Consider the following 6,880-nt stretch of genomic DNA (forward strand, 5'->3'; position numbering starts at 1 on the left):
TTATATTTTCAATGTAGGTCATGCGATTTCTTGTTGAGCCGAAAGTTATCTAACGGACGAATTTTGGAGTGATTCCAATTGAAGGATTTTTGAGAGTCTCTCAACTTGTTCATGCCAAAGTTTTAGATTTTTCTACCAAGCGGTTAATTTATGGAGAAAAAATAAATGACCAGCGGGCGAAGCTGTCAAATTGATGTTTTTGGCTCATTTGGGTTTTTGGTTCTGGGCCTGACACTAGAGAGAGAAGTGTGAGAAATGAGAAATGAAATTATAATTTTATTACACATAGGTCATCTTTTGGTTTGTTAAAAGTTTGAATGGATGGTGGTGATGGAGAAAAAAATGAGGATATCGAAATGGACGTGGTTGCTCAATCAGGTGGGAGGCAAGAAGAAGATGAACAACTTCCTTTTTTAATAAAATATTATTTTCAAAAATAAAATTACATTAGTCTTCCAAAAAAAAAAAAAAAAGTAAAATTACATTTTTTTTTTCCTTAATTTGTTTTGTCCACTTGGTCTTCTTCTTTTTAAGTGTTTAACGTTTTATAATTTTTTTTTTTTATAAAACTATGAAGTTTTTTTTAATTAGTTTCAAGTAATTAGTAAGGGTCAATTGGTATAACCAATTAAGAAATATAATCTTATATAAACTCTTACATGTTGTTGTTAGTTGTTACTATTAATCTTACCAGTCTATCAATTTCATGAACTAAATAAATGTTTCTTTTCTGGAGATTGATTGAATGATCGAGCAAACCACGACCATTTGGTGACGACAACAAAATTAACGATGGATGCCAAAATACGAAAAGGTTACTTTTGAAAGTGCATGGGATGCTGGCAGAAGATCTTTCAGCAAAGTAAATCTTGCTTTTATGAATACTTAAATTCATGCATGGGATCTTCACCAAAAAAATATCATGCATGGGATATTGGCACTAAACTTTGAGAGACGTCGAGAAGGCTTTGGCATCATTTATATAAATGAAATATGAACACGTTGTCCGAATTCTATAAATTTAATTAAACTATTCAGTAAATTTAAAGAATAAATTTAAAATTAATAAATTATTGAGAGGGTTATTAGTCATTTCTATTGGAGATGATTGTAGACATTGAACATTTCGGTGAAATGTTCACCAACATATTAAATTTCGACATGTCAAGACTTACAAAGCATGCACCGTGTATCTCACAAATTGTACACATAGCATCTAACTCATCAAGAGTGACATGTATCGACATTTGGTGAAACTTAATTAATCAAAGAATTAAGGATAATATTTTGATTAATTTAAATTTAAATCAAACAAATTAATTGATTTAAATTTAAAATGTGATTGATTATTTAATTATTTGGTGAAGCCAAATCAAGAACCAAGCACAAAATCATGTCTTTGATTCTTTCGTCAATTGATCAGGTCCACAATCAAGGTCAGATTCAACCGTAGGCAAGAATTTGAAAGCCTATAAATACGAGGCTTCAAGACAAATAAAATGATGAGAAATTCATCGTCACACTCAAAAGCTCAAACTATTAAGACCATACACTCTCAAACATTCAGAAGACCCAGGAATCTCTCTGCGTTCTTCGTCACATCTATGAGATATCATCAAGCACCACTACACATGCCGATTCTTTCATCGCCAAAAGCCAAATCCTTGCGGCATCCGTTCATTCGAGGTCATGTCATTGTGTCCCTTGGATCAATGACCATACACATATATCTTATAAACTCGGAGATTTGATTAAATGATTGAAACTTTGGGGGGTGTAGTCAAATTAAGATTTGATAGGATTTTAATAGACTTTAAAATCCGGGTGTAGTCGATTAGAGTTTAAAAAGAGGATTTTAAAAGATTCTGAAATCATGGTGTAGTCAAATTGGAAAAATGAAGGCCAAGAGTGATTATAGCACTTGGACTTTGGAAGAGAGCAAAATGTTGTTACAATTGCTCGTTGAAGCTACATTGCGTGGATGGCATGATGGTAATGGTTTGCTAACCAAAGATATTGTGACAACAAGAATACTTCCGGCACTTAATGAAAGACTAAAGTGTAATAAAACTTATAAGCATTACACAAGTCAAATGAGATATTTTAAGAAAGAATATGGAAAGTATAGTCAGCTTATAGGAAGCAACTCTGGCTTTGGGTGGGATGCAAACACAAAGAGATTTGTTTCTGATGACGAAGTTTGGGAAGAATACTTTAAGGTGAGCTTCTTGCTTTTATTTAAAATATTATATGTAACTTGAGTGTATACTTATAGTTTATTGAACAATTGTGATTTTCTTATTTATTTTGTAGGCCCACCCAGACCAAAGAAGCATTTGTAAAAAATTTGTGATGACTTTGAAGATTTGTGAATTGTACTTGGGGATGCAACTGCTACTGGAAAACATTCATTGGGATTGGGTTAGGAAATTGATGCAAGAACTTTTGTAGTGGAAGATAGACAAGGTGGAATAGAGGAAGATGAACAAGTTGGAATAAAGAACTTGTTTTATGATGAGGAAAATGGGGGCTTTGTACTAAATCAAAATCAAGCATCACACCAAACTTCATCATTCAATCAATTATCCCCCTTTTTACCCACTCAGGCCATTAGCTGAAAGATTCCCCCACCAATCACCAACCGTAGGAAACAAAACAGAACCTAATACCAAGGGAATACTAAATCATCTGAGACGACTAATCAAGCTAGAATTATGGAAAATATTTCACTTACTCTCGGTTCAATTGCCACCGACTTCCAAGGAGTCCATAGTCTGTTGGAGAAAAGGTATAAGGATAGAGAGAGAGAGACAAAATTCTATATGGGATCCCATCATGGAAACCCAAATTTGGATGAACCTACTCGCAATCAAGCGATCGCTTTACTCGATACAAAAACCAAAAAGGATGTATTTCTGAAGATGTCACCGGAAAAGCGGTCAAATTGGATATGCAATAATTTGAAATGATATGTGATTTGACTCATGATACATTAGTTTTTATTTGTTCATTTTATTTTGGATTATGTTTAATTGGCTTATTCATACTTTTTGTTAACTGGATTATGTTGGTTTATGTTGGATTATGTTTAATGAATGATATTATGTGACTGAATTGTGGGTCTTTCTGGTTTGCTTATATGTGACTGAATTGAAATTATACCCAAATGAATCTGCTCTGCTTTAAAGTGTTGGTTCTGCTAAAGTTATTGTATATTGTTAGTGGTGTATATTGGTTTCAGGAGTAAGGTGGCACTGTGAAGCTTTTGATTGGTGATTAAAGGTTGGAGCTTTACTCCAATCAGGTATCTTCCTTGAAATGCAATTTCTAGCATATTGATATTTGGTGAGAAACTCCCAACAAAAATTCTCTTACGTTAGAAATTACAATTTCTACACCATGGTTCTCTCTGCTAAGTTTTATGTTTCTTTCGTACTAGGAAAGAAATTCACTTTATATATTGTAAGAGTAAAATCCTAATAAATCTATGAAAGAAGTCCATACAAATCCATTGAAATCTATAATGAAAATCCATATGAATCTATCAAAATCTATCAAAATCCATTTTGAATCTTTAAAATTTGTCACATAAAAATAAAAATAAAAAAAAGTCTATTAAAATTTTCTAAAATCCAAATTGACTATACTCTCATTTGTAAAAAAGATTGTAAACCCTAATATTTCATTAATACAAAATCATTTATTTTGTACACATGTTCTTGTGTTATTTGTCCCAAGAATTTTGCGTTTACAAATTTTGCATGCTCGGTGGGATCATATATGCCTCTCATCTCTTCTACGTTTAAAATCCCAATACATTATCAAACTCAATGGCTTTGAACAAGAGTCAAGTTGTTCTCGCCGCCTAGGCAAAGACTGTGAGCATCTCAACTGTAAGCAAAGACTATCGTCAACACGACTTAGAGCAAGGCAAAGGCAATAACCACGATTCAACACGCCACTTCCTAGTCGGTGCCACTAAAGGACCAAAGAGAGCATCAGAGGCGTGAGCATATCATCAACCTAACCTCATTAAAATGAGCAGTTAAAGCCTGATTCCACTTCAGTGGCATCTTTGTTAATCCAACAACTCCAAGACATGATTGCCAACATTATCAAAGCATAGTATAGAGGTTCTTATCGAGATTCACTCACGTACTCCAAGTTGTACACGAAGAAGCTTGATAATCTCTGAATGCCAACTAGGTACTAGTCTCCCAAGTTCTTGCAGTTTGATGGGAAAAAAAACCCTAAACAACACATCGTTTATTTATCAAGATATGTACTAGCGCTGGCATCGATGGTGATTGCCTTGTGAAGCAGTTCATCTACTCACTTCGAGGCACTGCATTTAACTAGTAAACAGACTTGGACCAAACTTAATCTATAGTTGGGAACAGATTGAGAGAGAGAGAATACCTTAACTGCTTCTTTAGTACATGTCGTATAGTAAGCATAATGAAGCTCACCAACACAAAGCAATGAAGGGATGAGCGAGCGGTTGACTACATCAGCGTTGGCAAGCATTAAGCCTTGATTGTAAAGATCGTCTCTCAAGGTTGTCTTCTGTGGAAATATGCATACAAGAAATGCATTGGGGCTTGCAATTCATTCTTCAAGGGATCAAACCTTGTACCTTCGAAAAACTAACCACTCTAGCGCATAACATGGAGCTAAGCATCGGGAGCTGTGATAAAAGGAAACATACAGTTGGTGACAAGATATCATCTTTAAAGAAACATATCCTAGAGTCCATGCCGGTAAGCAGTGGTTCATTTAAGTCCTCAATACAAGACAATAAATGTGTGAAAAAAGCTAAGTCAAGTCTAAGAAAGGCCACAACGCACACTGAAAGAAGGGGAAGAGAAGAAATATATTTGTCCCGACTCAGATTTCACTACTATGTTGGATGACTTGCTCCAAAAGAAGGTGATCCAGTTGACAAAGTGCAAGTGGCCTGAATAGATGAATCACATCGACAACCCAAGATCTGCAAGTACTATCTCATCATCGATCATTCGGTCAAAAAGTGCTTTGTGCTAAAAGATCTCATCATGAAGCTGGCCTAAGAAGGAATCAATGAGCTTGAACTTGATGATGTAGTAAAGTCAACACATACCACTGTCACTTTTGGCTCTTTCTACTCAACATCTTCACCTTGATCGCTGGGAGGATATGCTTCAAAACCATGCAAGTTAAGCCAAGTGAAGTTGAAGGATAGACTCAAGTTACTTCAAAGAAACCACGTAAAAAGCATACACCTCGTCGACAAGTTGGTCAATCAAAGATGAGGCAAAGAAGCTCTCGTCAACCTCTAAAGGGACATGGAAGTGTTGAAGATGATGAAATTTCGACACAAAGATCATTCATCCCCATCATGATGCATGAATTCTTACCTTAAGACTTTTTCAATCAATCAATCAAGACTCTTTACTATAAAGTTTGCGAGGAACACCTCTCCAAGACCGCTTGACACATTCACATCAACACGTTCCTTTCCTGCAAGGGTTAAAATTGCAACACAGCACCAAATGTTCTTCGTCCTTGCACAGCACCAAATGCTCATTGCCTGCATAAGCTTAAACTATAAGGCACAAATGCTCCTTACTTGCATGAATTGAAACTACATAAGGACCAAATGATTCTAGTCCAAACAAGCGTAAAAGGCAACACCAAAACGCTCTATACTCGCATGAGCCTAAAAGGCGACACCAAACGCTCTATACCTACATAAGCATAAACTGCGTACGACAAACAAAAAAAACACATGAATTACATTATGACGATCTTTTTCTTAGAAAGGTACGTAGGTAGCTCAAAAACAAAATTTGAGTTCAGTCACATCAAAACAAAAATAAGGGTTTTTTCAAATTGATACTTTATTGCTAACAAGTTTCGACCAATAAGTGTTAATTTTACTACAAGGAAAGTGGCAATAAAAGGAAGAAGTACAATTTCGAGGATGTCACTCAACAAATGCAAAATACAATGGAAGCTTTCATTAACAAATTCCTCGCTGCTGTAGGAAAAAGCAAGCAACCCTCACAGCAAGCAGTAGCGGTAGTAGTCACGACAGCAAGCAGCACAACACTTTCGCAACAATGAGATGCAACAAGCAGTGCATCACCTTCACAGCAAAGGTGCAGGCGAAAACAATGAATAGAAACAATGTGTGTAGCAGTGCAGTCCAACGACGACAATGGGCACTGCAGTCCGACGATGATAACATGCAGCAAGCGTGCAGTAACGCAGCGAGCATCAAGCAACGAGCAGCATCGGCAGTGCAAAAATTGTCCAGAGCAATAGCGGCAATGCAAAAAATGCCCAGCAACATATAGAATGCAGTAGTGAAGGGCAGAAACTCACAAAATGCAGCAACAAAATCCAAAATATAAGTTGCCACTGACTTAGGAGAATCCACAAGTGTAGGCAGACCCAAGTGCAGCAGATACCGACAAAACGGATGAAAGCAACGCTACTCGTTACCTGCAAAAGAACGAAAAGAATACATTAGGTTGTGGTGAAGAATGTTAAAATAAAATAAAATAAAATAAAAGAATGAATAATCATCACTTTCGAGCTAAGCAGCAGGCTGCGGCAGAAACGGGGAATAGGGTATGATACAATTGTGCAATTTATAGGCAACATTCGCTTGAAATTCAAGCAATCAAGGGTTTGAAATCAAGCAAATTTGCCCAATATGAGAAATTGAATCTTGTAAAAAGTCAAAAATGTCCAAATGGGGAAAAGGAAATCAGGAATGAGAAAATCAAGGATGAGATGCAAAAAAAAAAAAATATGATCAGAAACAAATTAAGAAAAGAAGAAAAAATTCGACAAAAAAAATGCAAAAAAGACGCAATTGGAATTAGTGGGAAAG

At 35.7% G+C, this 6,880-nt stretch overlaps 1 pseudogene; it reads left to right on the top strand.

Annotated features, from left to right (window-relative positions):
- The first annotated feature begins 1,943 nt into the window (after positions 1-1,943).
- LOC137728180 (uncharacterized protein At2g29880-like) lies at positions 1,944-6,338 on the top strand (annotated as a pseudogene).
- Positions 6,339-6,880: the final 542 nt, after the last annotated feature.

Source organism: Pyrus communis, chromosome 3 (assembly GCF_963583255.1).
Source record: "Pyrus communis chromosome 3, drPyrComm1.1, whole genome shotgun sequence".
NCBI lineage: Eukaryota > Viridiplantae > Streptophyta > Magnoliopsida > Rosales > Rosaceae > Pyrus > Pyrus communis.